We start from the raw sequence: 23,922 nt of genomic DNA, 5'->3' as shown, positions 1-23,922 counted from the left end.
ACCTACTGGAATATCTGTAAAACTTCTGGGACATCTGTGAAACTATTGGGACATCTGTGAAACTATTGGGACATCTGTGAAACTACTGGTACATCTGTGAAATTATTGGGACATCTGTGAAACTATGGGGACATCTGTGAAACTAATGGGACATATGTGAAACTATTGGGGCATCTGTGAAACTACTGGGACATATGTGAACCTATTGGGACATCTGTGAAACTATTGGGACATCTGTGAAACTATGGGGACATCTGTGAAACTACTGGGACATCTGTTAAACTACTGGGACATCTGTTGAACTATTGGGACATATGTGAAACTATTGGGACATCTGTGAAACTACTGGTACATCTGTTAAATTATTGGGACATCTGTAAAACTATGGGGACATCTGTGAAACTAATGGGACATATGTGAAACTATTGGGGCATCTGTGAAACGACTGGGTGATCTGTGACACTAGTGGGACATATGTGAACTTATTGGGACATCTGTGAAACTATTGGGACATCTGTGAAACTATTGGGACATCTGTGAAACTATGGGGACATCTGTGCAACTAATGGGACATATGTGAAACTATTGGGGCATCTGTGAAACTACTGGGATCATCTCTGAAACTACTGGGACATCTGTGAAGCTATGGGGACATCTGTGAAACTAATGGGACATATGTGAAACTATTGGGACATCTGTGAAACTACTGGTACATCTGTTAAATTATTGGGACATCTGTAAAACTATGGGGACATCTGTGAAACTAATGGGACATATGTGAAACTATTGGGGCATCTGTGAAACGACTGGGTGATCTGTGACACTAGTGGGACATATGTGAACTTATTGGGACATCTGTGAAACTATTGGGACATCTGTGAAACTATTGGGACATCTGTGAAACTATGGGGACATCTGTGCAATTAATGGGACATATGTGAAACTATTGGGGCATCTGTGAAACTACTGGGATCATCTGTGAAACTACTGGGACATCTGTAAAACTACTGGGACATCTTTGAAACTATTGGAACATCTGTGAAACTATGGGGACATCTATTAACCTACTGGAATATCTATAAAACTTCTGGGACATCTGTGAAACTATTGGGACATCTGTGAAACTATTGGGACATCTGTGAAACTACTGGTACATCTGTGAAATTATTGGGACATCTGTGAAACTATGGGGACATCTGTGAAACTAATGGGACATATGTGAAACTATTGGGGCATCTGTGAAACTACTGGGACATATGTGAACCTATTGGGACATCTGTGAAACTATTGGGACATCTGTGAAACTATGGGGACATCTGTGAAACTACTGGGACATCTGTTAAACTACTGGGACATCTGTTGAACTATTGGGACATCTGTGAATCTACTGGGACATCTGTAAAACTACTGGGACATATGTGAATCTATTGGGACATCTGTGAAACTATTGAGACATCTGTGAAACTATTGGGACATCTGTTAAACTACTGGTACATCTGTTAAATTATTGGGACATCTGTAAAACTATGGGGACATCTGTGAAACTAATGGGACATATGTGAAACTATTGGGGCATCTGTGAAACGACTGGGTGATCTGTGACACTAGTGGGACATATGTGAACTTATTGGGACATCTGTGAAACTATTGGGACATCTGTGAAACTATGGGGACATCTGTGCAACTAATGGGACATATGTGAAACTATTGGGGCATCTGTGAAACTACTGGGATCATCTGTGAAACTACTGGGACATCTGTAAAACTACTGGGACATCTTTGAAACTATTGGGACATCTGTGAAACTATGGGGACATCTGTTAACCTACTGGAATATCTGTAAAACTTCTGGAACATCTGTGAAACTATTGGGACATCTGTGAAACTATTGGGACATCTGTGAAACTACTGGTACATCTGTGAAATTATTGGGACATCTGTGAAACTATGGGGACATCTGTGAAACTAATGGGACATATGTGAAACTATTGGGGTATCTGTGAAACTACTGGGACATCTGTGAAACTATTGGGAAATCTGTGAAACTATGGGGACATCTGTGAATCTATTGGGACATCTGTGAAACTATTTGGGACATCTGTGAAACTATTGGGAAATCTGTGAAACTATTGGGACATCTGTGAATCTATTGGGACATCTGTGAAACTATTTGGGACATCTGTTAAACTATTGGGACATCTGTGAAACTACTGGTACATCTGTGAAATTATTGGGACATCTGTGAAACTATGGGGACATCTGTGAAACTAATGGGACATATGTGAAACTATTGGGGCATCTGTGAAACTACTGGGACATATGTGAACCTATTGGGACATCTGTGAAACTTTTGGGACATCTGTGAAACTATGGGGACATCTGTTAACCTACTGGGACATCTGTGAAACTACTGGGACATCTGTTAAACTACTGGGACATATGTGAATCTATTGGGACATCTGTGAAACTATTGGAACATCTGTGAAACTATTGAGACATCTGTGAAACTATTGGGACATCTGTGAAACTTTTGGGACATCTGTGAAACTATGGGGACATCTGTTAACCTACTGGGACATCTGTGAAACTACTGGGACATCTGTTAAACTACTGGGACATATGTGAATCTATTGGGACATCTGTGAAACTATTGGGACATCTGTGAAACTATTTGGGACATCTGTTAAACTATTGGGACATCTGTAAAACTACTGATACATCTGTTAAATTATTGGGACATCTGTGAAACTATGGGGACATCTGTGAAACTAATGGGACATATGCGAAACTATTGGGGCATCTGTGAAACGACTTGGTGATCTTTGAAACTACTGGGACATATGTGAACTTATTGGGACATCTGTGAGACTATTGGGACATCTGTGAAACTATTGGGACATCTGTGAAACTATGGGGACATCTGTGAAACTAATGGGACATATTTGAAAATATTGGGACATCTGTGAAACTACTGGTACATCTGTTAAATTATTGGGACATCTGTAAAACTATGGGGACATCTGTGAAACTAATGGGACATATGTGAAACTATTGGGGCATCTGTGAAACGACTGGGTGATCTGTGACACTAGTGGGACATATGTGAACTTATTGGGACATCTGTGAAACTATTGGGACATCTGTGAAACTATTGGGACATCTGTGAAACTATGGGGACATCTGTGCAACTAATGGGACATATGTGAAACTATTGGGGCATCTGTGAAACTACTGGGATCATCTGTGAAACTACTGGGACATCTGTAAAACTACTGGGACATCTTTGAAACTATTCGGACATCTGTGAAACTATGGGGACATCTGTTAACCTACTGGAATATCTGTAAAACTCCTGGGACATCTGTGAAACTATTGGGACATCTGTGAAACTATTGGGACATCTGTGAAACTACTGGTACATCTGTGAAATTATTGGGACATCTGTGATACTATGGGGACATCTGTGAAACTAATGGGACATATGTGAAACTATTGGGGCATCTGTGAAACGACTGGGTTATCTGTGAAACTACTGGGACATATGTGAACTTATTGGGACATCTGTGAAACTATTGGGACATCTGTGAAACTATTGGGACATCTGTGAAGCTATGGGGACATCTGTGAAACTAATGGGACATATGTGAAACTATTGGGGCATCTGTGAAACTACTGGGACATATGTGAACCTATTGGGACATCTGTGAAACTATTGGGACATCTGTGAAACTATGGGGACATCTGTGAAACTACTGGGACATCTGTTAAACTACTGGGACATCTGTAAAACTACTGGGACATATGTGAATCTATTGGGACATCTGTGAAACTATTGAGACATCTGTGAAACTATTGGGACATCTGTTAAACTACTGGTACATCTGTTAAATTATTGGGACATCTGTAAAACTATGGGGACATCTGTGAAACTAATGGGACATATGTGAAACTATTGGGGCATCTGTTAACCTACTGGAATATCTGTAAAACTTCTGGGACATCTGTGAAACTATTAGGACATCTGTGAAACTATTGGGACATCTGTGAAACTACTGGTACATCTGTGAAATTATTGGGACATCTGTGAAACTATGGGGACATCTGTGAAACTAATGGGACATATGTGAAACTATTGGGGCATCTGTGAAACTACTGGGACATATGTGAACCTATTGGGACATCTGTGAAACTATTGGGACATCTGTGAAACTATGGGGACATCTGTGAAACTACTGGGACATCTGTTAAACTACTGGGACATCTGTTGAACTATTGGGACATATGTGAAACTATTGGGACATCTGTGAAACTACTGGTACATCTGTTAAATTATTGGGACATCTGTAAAACTATGGGGACATCTGTGAAACTATGGGGACATCTGTGCAACTAATGGGACATATGTGAAACTATTGGGGCATCTGTGAAACTACTGGGATCATCTGTGAAACTACTGGGACATCTGTGAAGCTATGGGGACATCTGTGAAACTAATGGGACATATGTGAAACTATTGGGACATCTGTGAAACTACTGGTACATCTGTTAAATTATTGGGACATCTGTAAAACTATGGGGACATCTGTGAAACTAATGGGACATATGTGAAACTATTGGGGCATCTGTGAAACGACTGGGTGATCTGTGACACTAGTGGGACATATGTGAACTTATTGGGACATCTGTGAAACTATTGGGACATCTGTGAAACTATTGGGACATCTGTGAAACTATGGGGACATCTGTGCAATTAATGGGACATATGTGAAACTATTGGGGCATCTGTGAAACTACTGGGATCATCTGTGAAACTACTGGGACATCTGTAAAACTACTGGGACATCTTTGAAACTATTGGAACATCTGTGAAACTATGGGGACATCTATTAACCTACTGGAATATCTATAAAACTTCTGGGACATCTGTGAAACTATTGGGACATCTGTGAAACTATTGGGACATCTGTGAAACTACTGGTACATCTGTGAAATTATTGGGACATCTGTGAAACTATGGGGACATCTGTGAAACTAATGGGACATATGTGAAACTATTGGGGCATCTGTGAAACTACTGGGACATATGTGAACCTATTGGGACATCTGTGAAACTATTGGGACATCTGTGAAACTATGGGGACATCTGTGAAACTACTGGGACATCTGTTAAACTACTGGGACATCTGTTGAACTATTGGGACATCTGTGAATCTACTGGGACATCTGTAAAACTACTGGGACATATGTGAATCTATTGGGACATCTGTGAAACTATTGAGACATCTGTGAAACTATTGGGACATCTGTTAAACTACTGGTACATCTGTTAAATTATTGGGACATCTGTAAAACTATGGGGACATCTGTGAAACTAATGGGACATATGTGAAACTATTGGGGCATCTGTGAAACGACTGGGTGATCTGTGACACTAGTGGGACATATGTGAACTTATTGGGACATCTGTGAAACTATTGGGACATCTGTGAAACTATGGGGACATCTGTGCAACTAATGGGACATATGTGAAACTATTGGGGCATCTGTGAAACTACTGGGATCATCTGTGAAACTACTGGGACATCTGTAAAACTACTGGGACATCTTTGAAACTATTGGGACATCTGTGAAACTATGGGGACATCTGTTAACCTACTGGAATATCTGTAAAACTTCTGGAACATCTGTGAAACTATTGGGACATCTGTGAAACTATTGGGACATCTGTGAAACTACTGGTACATCTGTGAAATTATTGGGACATCTGTGAAACTATGGGGACATCTGTGAAACTAATGGGACATATGTGAAACTATTAGGGCATCTGTGAAACTACTGGGACATATGTGAACCTATTGGGACATCTGTGAAACTATTGGGACATCTGTGAAACTATGGGGACATCTGTGAAACTACTGGGACATCTGTTAAACTACTGGGACATCTGTTGAACTATTGGGCCATATGTGAAACTATTGGGACATCTGTGAAACTACTGGTACATCTGTTATATTATTGGGACATCTGTAAAACTATGGGGACATCTGTGAAACTAATGGGACATATGTGAAACTATTGGGGCATCTGTGAAACGACTGGGTGATCTGTGACACTAGTGGGACATATGTGAACTTATTGGGACATCTGTGAAACTATTGGGACATCTGTGAAACTATTGGGACATCTGTGAAACTATGGGGACATCTGTGCAACTAATGGGACATATGTGAAACTATTGGGGCATCTGTGAAACTACTGGGATCATCTGTGAAACTACTGGGACATCTGTGAAGCTATGGGGACATCTGTGAAACTAATGGGACATATGTGAAACTATTGGGACATCTGTGAAACTACTGGTACATCTGTTAAATTATTGGGACATCTGTAAAACTATGGGGACATCTGTGAAACTAATGGGACATATGTGAAACTATTGGGGCATCTGTGAAACGACTGGGTGATCTGTGACACTAGTGGGACATATGTGAACTTATTGGCACATCTGTGAAACTATTGGGACATCTGTGAAACTATTGGGACATCTGTGAAACTATGGGGACATCTGTGCAACTAATGGGACATATGTGAAACTATTGGGGCATCTGTGAAACTACTGGGACATCTGTGAAACTATTGGGAAATCTGTGAAACTATGGGGACATCTATTAACCTACTGGAATATCTATAAAACTTCTGGGACATCTGTGAAACTATTGGGACATCTGTGAAACTATTGGGAAATCTGTGAAACTATTGGGACATCTGTGAATCTATTGGGACATCTGTGAAACTATTTGGGACATCTGTTAAACTATTGGGACATCTGTGAAACTACTGATACATCTGTGAAATTATTGGGACATCTGTGAAACTATGGGGACATCTGTGAAACTAATGGGACATATGTGAAACTATTGGGGCATCTGTGAAACTACTGGGACATATGTGAACCTATTGGGACATCTGTGAAACTTTTGGGACATCTGTGAAACTATGGGGACATCTGTTAACCTACTGGGACATCTGTGAAACTATTGGGACATCTGTGAAACTATTGGGACATCTGTGAAACTATGGGGACATCTGTGCAACTAATGGGACATATGTGAAACTATTGGGGCATCTGTGAAACTACTGGGATCATCTGTGAAACTACTGGGACATCTGTGAAGCTATGGGGACATCTGTGAAACTAATGGGACATATGTGAAACTATTGGGACATCTGTGAAACTACTGGTACATCTGTTAAATTATTGGGACATCTGTAAAACTATGGGGACATCTGTGAAACTAATGGGACATATGTGAAACTATTGGGGCATCTGTGAAACGACTGGGTGATCTGTGACACTAGTGGGACATATGTGAACTTATTGGCACATCTGTGAAACTATTGGGACATCTGTGAAACTATTGGGACATCTGTGAAACTATGGGGACATCTGTGCAACTAATGGGACATATGTGAAACTATTGGGGCATCTGTGAAACTACTGGGACATCTGTGAAACTATTGGGAAATCTGTGAAACTATGGGGACATCTATTAACCTACTGGAATATCTATAAAACTTCTGGGACATCTGTGAAACTATTGGGACATCTGTGAAACTATTGGGAAATCTGTGAAACTATTGGGACATCTGTGAATCTATTGGGACATCTGTGAAACTATTTGGGACATCTGTTAAACTATTGGGACATCTGTGAAACTACTGATACATCTGTGAAATTATTGGGACATCTGTGAAACTATGGGGACATCTGTGAAACTAATGGGACATATGTGAAACTATTGGGGCATCTGTGAAACTACTGGGACATATGTGAACCTATTGGGACATCTGTGAAACTTTTGGGACATCTGTGAAACTATGGGGACATCTGTTAACCTACTGGGACATCTGTGAAACTACTGGGACATCTGTTAAACTACTGGGACATATGTGAATCTATTGGGACATCTGTGAAACTATTGGAACATCTGTGAAACTATTGAGACATCTGTGAAACAACTGGGAAATCTGTGAAACTATTGGGACATCTGTGAAACTATTTGGGACATCTGTTAAACTATTGGGACATCTGTGAAACTACTGATACATCTGTTAAATTATTGGGACATCTGTGAAACTATGGGGACATCTGTGAAACTAATGGGACATATGCGAAACTATTGGGGCATCTGTGAAACGACTTGGTGATCTGTGAAACTACTGGGACATATGTGAACTTATTGGGACATCTGTGAGACTATTGGGACATCTGTGAAACTATTGGGACATCTGTGAAACTATGGGGACATCTGTGAAACTAATGGGACATATTTGAAAATATTGGGACATCTGTGAAACTACTGGTACATCTGTTAAATTATTGGGACATCTGTAAAACTATGGGGACATCTGTGAAACTAATGGGACATATGTGAAACTATTGGGGCATCTGTGAAACGACTGGGTGATCTGTGACACTAGTGGGACATATGTGAACTTATTGGGACATCTGTGAATCTATTGGGACATCTGTGAAACTATTGGGACATCTGTGAAACTATGGGGACATCTGTGCAACTAATGGGACATATGTGAAACTATTGGGGCATCTGTGAAACTACTGGGATCATCTGTGAAACTACTGGGACATCTGTAAAACTACTGGGACATCTTTGAAACTATTCGGACATCTGTGAAACTATGGGGACATCTGTTAACCTACTGGAATATCTGTAAAACTCCTGGGACATCTGTGAAACTATTGGGACATCTGTGAAACTATTGGGACATCTGTGAAACTACTGGTACATCTGTGAAATTATTGGGACATCTGTGATACTATGGGGACATCTGTGAAACTAATGGGACATATGTGAAACTATTGGGGCATCTGTGAAACGACTGGGTTATCTGTGAAACTACTGGGACATATGTGAACTTATTGGGACATCTGTGAAACTATTGGGACATCTGTGAAACTATTGGGACATCTGTGAAGCTATGGGGACATCTGTGAAACTAATCTGACATATGTGAAACTATTGGGGCATCTGTGAAACTACTGGGACATATGTGAACCTATTGGGACATCTGTGAAACTATTGGGACATCTGTGAAACTATGGGGACATCTGTGAAACTACTGGGACATCTGTTAAACTACTGGGACATCTGTTGAACTATTGGGACATCTGTGAATCTACTGGGACATCTGTAAAACTACTGGGACATATGTGAATCTATTGGGACATCTGTGAAACTATTGAGACATCTGTGAAACTATTGGGACATCTGTTAAACTACTGGTACATCTGTTAAATTATTGGGACATCTGTAAAACTATGGGGACATCTGTGAAACTAATGGGACATATGTGAAACTATTGGGGCATCTGTTAACCTACTGGAATATCTGTAAAACTTCTGGGACATCTGTGAAACTATTGGGACATCTGTGAAACTATTGGGACATCTGTGAAACTACTGGTACATCTGTGAAATTATTGGGACATCTGTGAAACTATGGGGACATCTGTGAAACTAATAGGACATATGTGAAACTATTGGGGCATCTGTGAAACTACTGGGACATATGTGAACCTATTGGGACATCTGTGAAACTATTGGGACATCTGTGAAACTATGGGGACATCTGTGAAACTACTGGGACATCTGTTAAACTACTGGGACATCTGTTGAACTATTGGGACATATGTGAAACTATTGGGACATCTGTGAAACTACTGGTACATCTGTTAAATTATTGGGACATCTGTAAAACTATGGGGACATCTGTGAAACTAATGGGACATATGTGAAACTATTGGGGCATCTGTGAAACGACTGGGTGATCTGTGACACTAGTGGGACATATGTGAACTTATTGGGACATCTGTGAAACTATTGGGACATCTGTGAAACTATTGGGACATCTGTGAAACTATGGGGACATCTGTGCAACTAATGGGACATATGTGAAACTATTGGGGCATCTGTGAAACTACTGGGATCATCTGTGAAACTACTGGGACATCTGTGAAGCTATGGGGACATCTGTGAAACTAATGGGACATATGTGAAACTATTGGGACATCTGTGAAACTACTGGTACATCTGTTAAATTATTGGGACATCTGTAAAACTATGGGGACATCTGTGAAACTAATGGGACATATGTGAAACTATTGGGGCATCTGTGAAACGACTGGGTGATCTGTGACACTAGTGGGACATATGTGAACTTATTGGGACATCTGTGAAACTATTGGGACATCTGTGAAACTATTGGGACATCTGTGAAACTATGGGGACATCTGTGCAACTAATGGGACATATGTGAAACTATTGGGGCATCTGTGAAACTACTGGGATCATCTGTGAAACTACTGGGACATCTGTAAAACTACTGGGACATCTTTGAAACTATTGGGACATCTGTGAAACTATGGGGACATCTGTTAACCTACTGGAATATCTTTAAAACTTCTGGGACATCTGTGAAACTATTGGGACATCTGTGAAACTATTGGGACATCTGTGAAACTACTGGTACATCTGTGAAATTATTGGGACATCTGTGAAACTATGGGGACATCTGTGAAACTAATGGGACATATGTGAAACTATTGGGGCATCTGTGAAACTACTGGGACATATGTGAACCTATTGGGACATCTGTGAAACTATTGGGACATCTGTGAAACTATTGGGACATCTGTGAATCTACTGGGACATCTGTAAAACTACTGGGACATATGTGAATCTATTGGGACATCTGTGAAACTATTGAGACATCTGTGAAACTATTGGGACATCTGTTAAACTACTGGTACATCTGTTAAATTATTGGGACATCTGTAAAACTATGGGGACATCTGTGAAACTAATGGGACATATGTGAAACTATTGGGGCATCTGTGAAACGACTGGGTGATCTGAGACACTAGTGGGACATATGTGAACTTATTGGGACATCTGTGAAACTATTGGGACATCTGTGAAACTATTGGGACATCTGTGAAACTATGGGGACATCTGTGCAACTAATGGGACATATGTGAAACTATTGGGGCATCTGTGAAACTACTGGGATCATCTGTGAAACTACTGGGACATCTGTAAAACTACTGGGACATCTTTGAAACTATTGGGACATCTGTGAAACTATGGGGACATCTGTTAACCTACTGGAATATCTGTAAAACTTCTGGGACATCTGTGAAACTATTGGGACATCTGTGAAACTATTGGGACATCTGTGAAACTACTGGTACATCTGTGAAATTATTGGGACATCTGTGAAACTATGGGGACATCTGTGAAACTAATGGGACATATGTGAAACTATTGGGGCATCTGTGAAACTACTGGGACATATGTGAACCTATTGGGACATCTGTGAAACTATTGGGACATCTGTGAAACTATGGGGACATCTGTGAAACTACTGGGACATCTGTTAAACTACTGGGACATCTGTTGAACTATTGGGACATCTGTGAATCTACTGGGACATCTGTAAAACTACTGGGACATATGTGAATCTATTGGGACATCTGTGAAACTATTGAGACATCTGTGAAACTATTGGGACATCTGTTAAACTACTGGTACATCTGTTAAATTATTGGGACATCTGTAAAACTATGGGGACATCTGTGAAACTAATGGGACATATGTGAAACTATTGGGGCATCTGTGAAACGACTGGGTGATCTGTGACACTAGTGGGACATATGTGAACTTATTGGGACATCTGTGAAACTATTGGGACATCTGTGAAACTATTGGGACATCTGCGAAACTATGGGGACATCTGTGCAACTAATGGGACATATGTGAAACTATTGGGGCATCTGTGAAACTACTGGGATAATCTGTGAAACTACTGGGACATCTGTAAAACTACTGGGACATCTTTGAAACTATTGGGACATCTGTGAAACTATGGGGACATCTGTTAACCTACTGGAATATCTGTAAAACTCCTGGGACATCTGTGAAACTATTGGGATATCTGTGAAACTATTGGGACATATGTGAAACTACTGGTACATCTGTGAAATTATTGGGACATCTGTGAAACTATGGGAACATCTGTGAAACTAATGGGACATATGTGAAACTATTGGGGCATCTGTGAAACGACTGGGTGATCTGTGAAACTACTGGGACATATGTGAACTTATTGGGACATCTGTGAAACTATTGGGACATCTGTGAAACTATTGGGACATCTGTGAAGCTATGGGGACATCTGTGAAACTAATGGGACATATGTGAAACTATTGGGACATCTGTGAAACTACTGGTACATCTGTTAAATTATTGGGACATCTGTAAAACTATGGGGACATCTGTGAAACTAATGGGACATATGTGAAACTATTGGGGCATCTGTGAAACGACTGGGTGATCTGTGACACTAGTGGGACATATGTGAACTTATTGGGACATCTGTGAAACTATTGGGACATCTGTGAAACTATTGGGACATCTGTGAAACTATGGGGACATCTGTGCAACTAATGGGACATATGTGAAACTATTGGGGCATCTGTGAAACTACTGGGATCATCTGTGAAACTAATGGGACATCTGTAAAACTACTGGGACATCTTTGAAACTATTGGGACATCTGTGAAACTATGGGGACATCTGTTAACCTACTGGAATATCTGTAAAACTTCTGGGACATCTGTGAAACTATTGGGACATCTGTGAAACTATTGGGACATCTGTGAAACTACTGGTACATCTGTGAAATTATTGGGACATCTGTGAAACTATGGGGACATCTGTGAAACTAATGGGACATATGTGAAAATATTGGGGCATCTGTGAAACTACTGGGACATATGTGAACCTATTGGGACATCTGTGAAACTATGGGGATATCTGTTAACCTACTGGGACATCTGTGAAACTACTGGGACATCTGTTAAACTACTGGGACATCTGTTGAACTATTGGGACATCTGTGAATCTACTGGGACATCTGTAAAACTACTGGGACATATGTGAATCTATTGGGACATCTGTGAAACTATTGGGACATCTGTGAAACTATTGAGACATCTGTGAAACAACTGGGACATCTGTTGAACTATTGGGACATCTGTTAAACTCCTGGGACATCTGGGAAACTATGGGGACATCTGTTAACCTACTGGAATATCTGTAAAACTCCTGGGACATCTGTGAAACTATTGGGATATCTGTGAAACTATTGGGACATATGTGAAACTACTGGTACATCTGTGAAATTATTGGGACATCTGTGAAACTATGGGAACATCTGTGAAACTAATGGGACATATGTGAAACTATTGGGGCATCTGTGAAACGACTGGGTGATCTGTGAAACTACTGGGACATATGTGAACTTATTGGGACATCTGTGAAACTATTGGGACATCTGTGAAACTATTGGGACATCTGTTAACCTACTGGAATATCTGTAAAACTTCTGGGACATCTGTGAAACTATTGGGACATCTGTGAAACTATTGGGACATCTGTGAAACTACTGGTACATCTGTGAAATTATTGGGACATCTGTGAAACTATGGGGACATCTGTGAAACTAATGGGACATATGTGAAACTATTGGGGCATCTGTGAAACTACTGGGACATATGTGAACCTATTGGGACATCTGTGAAACTATTGGGACATCTGTGAAACTATGGGGACATCTGTGAAACTACTGGGACATCTGTTAAACTACTGGGACATCTGTTGAACTATTGGGACATCTGTGAATCTACTGGGACATCTGTAAAACTACTGGGACATATGTGAATCTATTGGGACATCTGTGAAACTATTGAGACATCTGTGAAACTATTGGGACATCTGTTAAACTACTGGTACATCTGTTAAATTATTGGGACATCTGTAAAACTATGGGGACATCTGTGAAACTAATGGGACATATGTGAAACTATTGGGGCATCTGTGAAACGACTGGGTGATCTGTGACACTAGTGGGACATATGTGAACTTATTGGGACATCTGTGAAACTATTGGGACATCTGTGAAACTATTGGGACATCTGCGAAACTATGGGGACATCTGTGCAACTAATGGGACATATGTGAAACTATTGGGGCATCTGTGAAACTACTGGGATAATCTGTGAAACTACTGGGACATCTGTAAAACTACTGGGACATCTTTGAAACTATTGGGACATCTGTGAAACTATGGGGACATCTGTTAACCTACTGGAATATCTGTAAAACTCCTGGGACATCTGTGAAACTATTGGGATATCTGTGAAACTATTGGGACATATGTGAAACTACTGGTACATCTGTGAAATTATTGGGACATCTGTGAAACTATGGGAACATCTGTGAAACTAATGGGACATATGTGAAACTATTGGGGCATCTGTGAAACGACTGGGTGATCTGTGAAACTACTGGGACATATGTGAACTTATTGGGACATCTGTGAAACTATTGGGACATCTGTGAAACTATTGGGACATCTGTGAAGCTATGGGGACATCTGTGAAACTAATGGGACATATGTGAAACTATTGGGACATCTGTGAAACTACTGGTACATCTGTTAAATTATTGGGACATCTGTAAAACTATGGGGACATCTGTGAAACTAATGGGACATATGTGAAACTATTGGGGCATCTGTGAAACGACTGGGTGATCTGTGACACTAGTGGGACATATGTGAACTTATTGGGACATCTGTGAAACTATTGGGACATCTGTGAAACTATTGGGACATCTGTGAAACTATGGGGACATCTGTGCAACTAATGGGACATATGTGAAACTATTGGGGCATCTGTGAAACTACTGGGATCATCTGTGAAACTAATGGGACATCTGTAAAACTACTGGGACATCTTTGAAACTATTGGGACATCTGTGAAACTATGGGGACATCTGTTAACCTACTGGAATATCTGTAAAACTTCTGGGACATCTGTGAAACTATTGGGACATCTGTGAAACTATTGGGACATCTGTGAAACTACTGGTACATCTGTGAAATTATTGGGACATCTGTGAAACTATGGGGACATCTGTGAAACTAATGGGACATATGTGAAAATATTGGGGCATCTGTGAAACTACTGGGACATATGTGAACCTATTGGGACATCTGTGAAACTATGGGGATATCTGTTAACCTACTGGGACATCTGTGAAACTACTGGGACATCTGTTAAACTACTGGGACATCTGTTGAACTATTGGGACATCTGTGAATCTACTGGGACATCTGTAAAACTACTGGGACATATGTGAATCTATTGGGACATCTGTGAAACTATTGGGACATCTGTGAAACTATTGAGACATCTGTGAAACAACTGGGACATCTGTTGAACTATTGGGACATCTGTTAAACTCCTGGGACATCTGGGAAACTATGGGGACATCTGTTAACCTACTGGAATATCTGTAAAACTCCTGGGACATCTGTGAAACTATTGGGATATCTGTGAAACTATTGGGACATATGTGAAACTACTGGTACATCTGTGAAATTATTGGGACATCTGTGAAACTATGGGAACATCTGTGAAACTAATGGGACATATGTGAAACTATTGGGGCATCTGTGAAACGACTGGGTGATCTGTGAAACTACTGGGACATATGTGAACTTATTGGGACATCTGTGAAACTATTGGGACATCTGTGAAACTATTGGGACATCTGTGAAGCTATGGGGACATCTGTGAAACTAATGGGACATATGTGAAACTATTGGGACATCTGTGAAACTACTGGTACATCTGTTAAATTATTGGGACATCTGTAAAACTATGGGGACATCTGTGAAACTAATGGGACATATGTGAAACTATTGGGGCATCTGTGAAACGACTGGGTGATCTGTGACACTAGTGGGACATATGTGAACTTATTGGGACATCTGTGAAACTATTGGGACATCTGTAAAACTATTGGGACATCTGTGAAACTATGGGGACATCTGTGCAACTAATGGGACATATGTGAAACTATTGGGGCATCTGTGAAACTACTGGGATCATCTGTGAAACTACTGGGACATCTGTAAAACTACTGGGACATCTTTGAAACTATTGGGACATCTGTGAAACTATGGGGACATCTGTTAACCTACTGGAATATCTGTAAAACTTCTGGGACATCTGTGAAACTATTGGGACATCTGTGAAACTATTGGGACATCTGTGAAACTACTGGTACATCTGTGAAATTATTGGGACATCTGTGAAACTATGGGGACATCTGTGAAACTAATGGGACATATGTGAAAATATTGGGGCATATGTGAAACTACTGGGACATATGTGAACCTATTGGGACATCTGTGAAACTATGGGGATATCTGTTAACCTACTGGGACATCTGTGAAACTACTGGGACATCTGTTAAACTACTGGGACATCTGTTGAACTATTGGGACATCTGTGAATCTACTGGGACATCTGTATAACTACTGGGACATATGTGAATCTATTGGGACATCTGTGAAACTATTGGGACATCTGTGAAACTATTGAGACATCTGTGAAACAACTGGGACATCTGTTGAACTATTGGGACATCTGTTAAACTCCTGGGACATCTGGGAAACTATTGGGACATCTGTGAAACTATTTGGGACATCTGTTAAACTATTGGGACATCTGTGAAACTACTGGTACATCTGTGAAATTATTGGGACATCTGTGAAACTATTTGGACATCTGTGAAACTAATGGGACATATGTGAAACTATTGGGGCATCTGTGAAACTACGGGTGATCTGTGAATCTACTGGGACATATGTGAACCTATTGAGACATCTGTGAAACTATTGGGACATCTGTGAAACTATTGGGACATCTGTGAAACTATGGGGACATCTGTGAAACTATGGGGACATCTGTGAAACTAATGGGACATATGTGAAACTATTGGGACATCTGTGAAACTATGGGGACATCTGTGAAACTAAATGGGACATATGTGAAACTATTGGGACATCTGTAAAACTACTGGGACATATGTGAAACTATTGGGAAATGTGTGAAACTATTGGGACATCTGTGAAACTATTGGGACATCTGTGAAACTACTGGTACATCTGTGAAACTATGGGGACATCTGTTAACCTACTGGGATATCTGTAAAACTACTGGGACATCTGTGAAACTATTGGGACATCTGTGAAACTATGGGGACAACCGTTAACCTACTGGGACATCTGTGAAACTACTGGGACATCTGTTAAACTACTGGGACATCTGTAAAACTATGGGGACATCTGTGAAACTAATGGGACATATGTGAAACTATTGGGGCATCTGTGAAACGACTGGGTGATCTGTGACACTAGTGGGACATGTGAACTTATTGGGACATCTGTGAAACTATTGGGACATCTGTGAAACTATTGGGACATCTGTGAAAGGGACATCTGTGCAACTAATGGGACATATGTGAAACTATTGGGGCATCTGTGAAACTACTGGGATCATCTGTGAAACTACTGGGACATCTGTAAAACTACTGGGACATCTTTGAAACTATTGGGACATCTGTGAAACTATGGGGACATCTGTTAACCTACTGGAATATCTGTAAAACTTCTGGGACATCTGTGAAACTATTGGGACATCTGTGGAACTATTGGGACATCTGTGAAACTACTGGTACATCTGTGAAATTATTGGGACATCTGTGAAACTATGGGGACATCTGTGAAACTAATGGGACATATGTGAAAATATTGGGGCATCTGTGAAACTACTGGGACATATGTGAACCTATTGGGACATCTGTGAAACTATTCGGACATCTGTGAAACTATCGGAATATCTGTTAACCTACTGGGACATCTGTGAAACTACTGGGACATCTGTTAAACTACTGGGACATCTGTTGAACTATTGGGACATCTGTGAATCTACTGGGACATCTGTAAAACTACTGGAACATATGTGAATCTATTGGGACATCTGTGAAACTATTGGGACATCTGTGAAACTATTGAGACATCTGTGAAACAACTGGGACATCTGTTAAACTATTGGGACATCTGTTAAACTCCTGGGACATCTGTGAAACTATTGAGACATCTGTGAAACTATTTGGGACATCTGTTAAACTATGGGGACATCTGTGAAACTATTGGGACATCTGTGAAACTATTTGGGACATCTGTGAAATTATTGGGACATCTGTGAAACTATGGGGACATCTGTGAAACTAATGGGACATATGTGAAACTATTGGGGCATCTGTGAAACTACGGGTGATCTGTGAATCTACTGGGACATATGTGAACCTATTGAGACATCTGTGAAACTATTGGGACATCTGTGAAACTATTGGGACATCTGTGAAACTATGGGGACATCTGTGAAACTAATGGGACATATGTGAAACTATTGGGACATCTGTAAAACTACTGGGACATATGTGAAACTATTGGGAAATGTGTGAAACTATTGGGACATCTGTGAAACTATTGGGACATCTGTTAAACTACTGGTACATCTGTGAAACTATGGGGACATCTGTTAACCTACTGGGATATCTGTAAAACTACTGGGACATCTGTTAAACTATTGGGACATCTGTGAAACTATGGGGACATCTGTTGAACTATTGGGACATCTGTGAATCCTCTGGGACATCTGTAAAACTACTGGGACATATGTGAACCTATTGGGACATCTGTGAAACTATTTGGGACATCTGTTAAACTATTGGGACATCTGTGAAACTACTGGTACATCTGTTAAATTATTGGGACATCTGTGAAACTATGGGGACATCTGTGAAACTAATGGGACATATGTGAAACTATTGGGGCATCTGTGAAACGACTGGGTGATCTGTGAAACTATTGGGACATCTGTGAAACTATTGGGACATCTGTGAAACTATGGGGACATCTGTGAAACAAAGGGGACATATGTGAAACTATTGGGGCATATGTGAAACTACTGGGATCATCTGTGAAACTAGCGGGACATCTGTAAAACTACTGGGACATCTTTGAAACTATTGGGACATCTGTGAAACTATGGGGACATCTGTTAACCTACTGGGACATCTGTGAAACTACTGGGACATCTGTTAAACTACTGCGACATCTGTTGAACTATTGGGACATCTGTGAATCTACTGGGACATCTGTAAAACTACTGGGACATATGTGAACCTATTGGGACATCTGTGAAACTATTGGGACATCTGTGAAGCTATTGGGACATCTGTGAAACTATGGGGACATCTGTGAAACTAATGGGACATATGTGAAACTATTGGGACATCTGTGAAACTATGGGGACATCTGTGAAACTAATGGGACATATGTGAAACTATTGGGACATCTGTAAAACTACTGGGACATATGTGAAACTATTGGGAAATGTGTGAAACTATTGGGACATCTGTGAAACTACTGGTACATCTGGGTAACTATGGGGACATCTGTTAACCTACTGGGATATCTGTAAAACTACTGGTACATCTGTAAAACTATTGGGACATCTGTGAAACTATGGGGACATCTGTTAACCTACTGGGACATCTGTGAAACTACTGGGACATCTGTTAAACTACTGGGACATCTGTTGAACTATTGGGACATCTGTGAATCTACTGGGACATCTGTAAAACTACTGGGACATATGTGAACCTATTGGGACATCTGTGAAACTATTGGGACATCTGTGAAACTATTGAGACATCTATGAAACAACTGGGACATCTGTTAAACTATTGGGACATCTGTTAAACTTCTGGGACATCTGTGCAACTATTGGGACATCTGTGAAACTATTTGGGACATCTGTTAAAGTATTGGGACATCTGTGAAACTACTGGTACATCTGTTAAATTATTGGGACATCTGTGAAACTATGGGGACATCTGTGAAACTAATGGGACATATGTGAAACTATTGGGGCATCTGTGAAACGACTGGGTGATCTGTGAAACTACTGGGACATATGTGAACTTATTGGGACATCTGTGAAACTATTGGGACATCTGTGAAACTATTCGGACATCTGTGAAACTATGGGGACATCTGTGAAACTAATGGGACATATGTGAAACTATTGGGGCATCTGTGAAACGACTGGGTGATCTGTGAAACTATTGGGACATCTGTGAAACTATTGGGACATCTGTGAAACTATGGGGACATCTGTGAAACTAAGGGGACATATGTGAAACTATTGGGGCATATGTGAAACTACTGGGATCATCTGTGAAACTAGCGGGACATCTGTAAAACTACTGGGACATCTTTGAAACTATTGGGACATCTGTGAAACTATGGGGACATCTGTTAACCTACTGGGACATCTGTGAAACTACTGGGACATCTGTTAAACTACTGCGACATCTGTTGAACTATTGGGTCATCTGTGAATCTACTGGGACATCTGTAAAACTACTGGGACATATGTGAACCTATTGGGACATCTGTGAAACTATTGGGACATCTGTGAAGCTATTGGGACATCTGTGAAACTATGGGGACATCTGTGAAACTAATGGGACATATGTGAAACTATTGGGACATCTGTGAAACTATGGGGACATCTGTGAAACTAATGGGACATATGTGAAACTATTGGGACATCTGTAAAACTACTGGGACATATGTGAAACTATTGGGAAATGTGTGAAACTATTGGGACATCTGTGAAACTACTGGTACATCTGGGTAACTATGGGGACATCTGTTAACCTACTGGGATATCTGTAAAACTACTGGTACATCTGTAAAACTATTGGGACATCTGTGAAACTATGGGGACATCTGTTAACCTACTGGGACATCTGTGAAACTACTGGGACATCTGTTAAACTACTGGGACATCTGTTGAACTATTGGGACATCTGTGAATCTACTGGGACATCTGTAAAACTACTGGGACATATGTGAACCTATTGGGACATCTGTGAAACTATTGGGACATCTGTGAAACTATTGAGACATCTATGAAACAACTGGGACATCTGTTAAACTATTGGGACATCTGTTAAACTTCTGGGACATCTGTGCAACTATTGGGACATCTGTGAAACTATTTGGGACATCTGTTAAAGTATTGGGACATCTGTGAAACTACTGGTACATCTGTTAAATTATTGGGACATCTGTGAAACTATGGGGACATCTGTGAAACTAATGGGACATATGTGAAACTATTGGGGCATCTGTGAAACGACTGGGTGATCTGTGAAACTACTGGGACATATGTGAACTTATTGGGACATCTGTGAAACTATTGGGACATCTGTGAAACTATTGGGACATCTGTGAAACTATGGGGACATCTGTGAAACTAATGGGACATATGTGAAACTATTGGGGCATCTGTGAAACTACTGGGATCATCTGTGAAACTACCGGGACATCTGTAAAACTACTGGGACATCTTTGAAACTATTGGGACATCTGTGAAACTATGGGGACATCTGTTAACCTACTGGAATATCTGTAAAACTTCTGGGACATCTGTGAAACTATTGGGACATCTGTGAAACTATTGGGAAATCTGTGAAACTATTGGGACATCTGTGAATCTATTGGGACATCTGTGAAACTATTTGGGACATCTGTTAAACTATTGGGACATCTGTGAAACTACTGGTACATCTGTGAAATTATTGGGACATCTGTGAAACTATGGCGACATCTGTGAAACTAATGGGACATATGTGAAACTATTGGGGCATCTGTGAAACTACTGGGACATATGTGAACCTATTGGGACATCTGTGAAACTATTGGGACATCTGTGAAACTATGGGGACATCTGTTAACCTACTGGGACATCTGTGAAACTACTGGGACATCTGTTAAACTACTGGGACATCTGTTGAACTATTGGGACATCTGTGAATCTACTGGGACATCTGTAAAACTACTGGGACATATGTGAATCTATTGGGACATCTGTGAAACTATGGGGACATCTGTGAAACTAATGGGACATATGTGAAACTATTGGGACATCTGTAAAACTACTGGGACATATGTGAAACTATTGGGAAATGTGTGAAACTATTGGGACATCTGTGAAACTACTGGTACATCTGTGAAACTATGGGGACATCTGTTAACCTACTGGGATATCTGTAAAACTACTGGGACATCTGTGAAACTATTGGGACATCTGTGAAACTATGGGGACATCTGTTAACCTACTGGGACATCTGTGAAACTACTGGGACATCTGTTAAACTACTGGGACATCTGTTGAACTATTGGGACATCTGTGAATCTACTGGGACATCTGTAAAACTACTGGGACATATGTGAACCTATTGGGACATCTGTGAAACTATTGGGACATCTGTGAATCTACTGGGACATCTGTAAAACTACTGGGACATATGTGAATCTATTGGGACATCTGTGAAACTATGGGGACATCTGTGAAACTAATGGGACATATGTGAAACTATTCGGACATCTGTAAAACTACTGGGACATATGTGAAACTATTGGGAAATGTGTGAAACTATTGGGACATCTGTGAAACTACTGGTACATCTGTGAAACTATGGGGACATCTGTTAACCTACTGGGATATCTGTAAAACTACTGGGACATCTGTGAAACTATTGGGACATCTGTGAAACTATGGGGACATCTGTTAACCTACTGAGACATCTGTGAAACTACTGGGACATCTGTTAAATTACTGGGACATCTGTTGAACTATTGGGACATCTGTGAATCTACTGGGACATCTGTAAAACTACTGGGACATATGTGAACCTATTGGGACATCTGTGAAACTATTGGGACATCTGTAAAACTACTGGGACATATGTGAAACTATTGGGAAATGTGTGAAACTATTGGGACATCTGTGAAACTATTGGGACATCTGTGAAACTACTGGTATATCTGTGAAACTATGGGGACATCTGTTAACCTACTGGGATATCTGTAAAACTACTGGGACATCTGTGAAACTATTGGGACATCTGTGAAACTATGGGGACATCTGTTAACCTACTGGGACATCTGTGAAACTACTGGGACATCTGTAAAACTACTGGGACATCTGTTGAACTATTGGGACATCTGTGAATCTACTGGGACATCTGTAAAACTACTGGGACATATGTGAACCTATTGGGACATCTGTGAAACTATTGGGACATCTGTGAAACTATTGAGACATCTATTAAACAACTGGGACATCTGTTAAACTATTGGGACATCTGTTAAACTTCTGGGACATCTGTGAAACTATTGGGACATCTGTGAAACTATTTGGGACATCTGTTAAACTATTGGGACATCTGTGAAACTACTGGTACATCTGTTAAATTATTGGGACATCTGTGAAACTATGGGGACATCTGTGAAACTAATGGGACATATGTGAAACTATTGGGGCATCTGTGAAACGACTGGGTGATCTGTGAAACTACTGGGACATATGTGAACTTATTGGGACATCTGTGAAACTATTGGGACATCTGTGAAATTATTGGGACATCTGTGAAACTATGGGGACATCTGTGAAACTAATGGGACATATGTGAAACTATTGGGGCATCTGTGAAACTACTGGGATCATCTGTGAAACTAGCGGGACATCTGTACAACTACTGGGACATCTTTGAAACTATTTGGACATCTGTGAAACTATGGGGACATCTGTTAACCTACTGGAATATCTGTAAAACTTCTGGGACATCTGTGAAACTATTGGGACATCTGTGAAACTATTGGGAAATCTGTGAAACTATTGGGACATCTGTGAATCTATTGGGACATCTGTGAAACTATTTGGGACATCTGTTAAACTATTGGGACATCTGTGAAACTACTGGTACATCTGTGAAATTATTGGGACATCTGTGAAACTATGGGGACATCTGTGAAACTAATGGGACATATGTGAAACTATTGGGGC

Source organism: Petromyzon marinus, chromosome 37 (genome assembly GCF_048934315.1).
Source record: "Petromyzon marinus isolate PM22_M1 ecotype Great Lakes invasive population chromosome 37, UKy_Petmar_22M1.pri1.0, whole genome shotgun sequence".
Taxonomy (NCBI): Eukaryota; Metazoa; Chordata; class Hyperoartia; order Petromyzontiformes; family Petromyzontidae; genus Petromyzon; species Petromyzon marinus.
Note: the sequence above shows the minus strand (reverse complement) of the source record.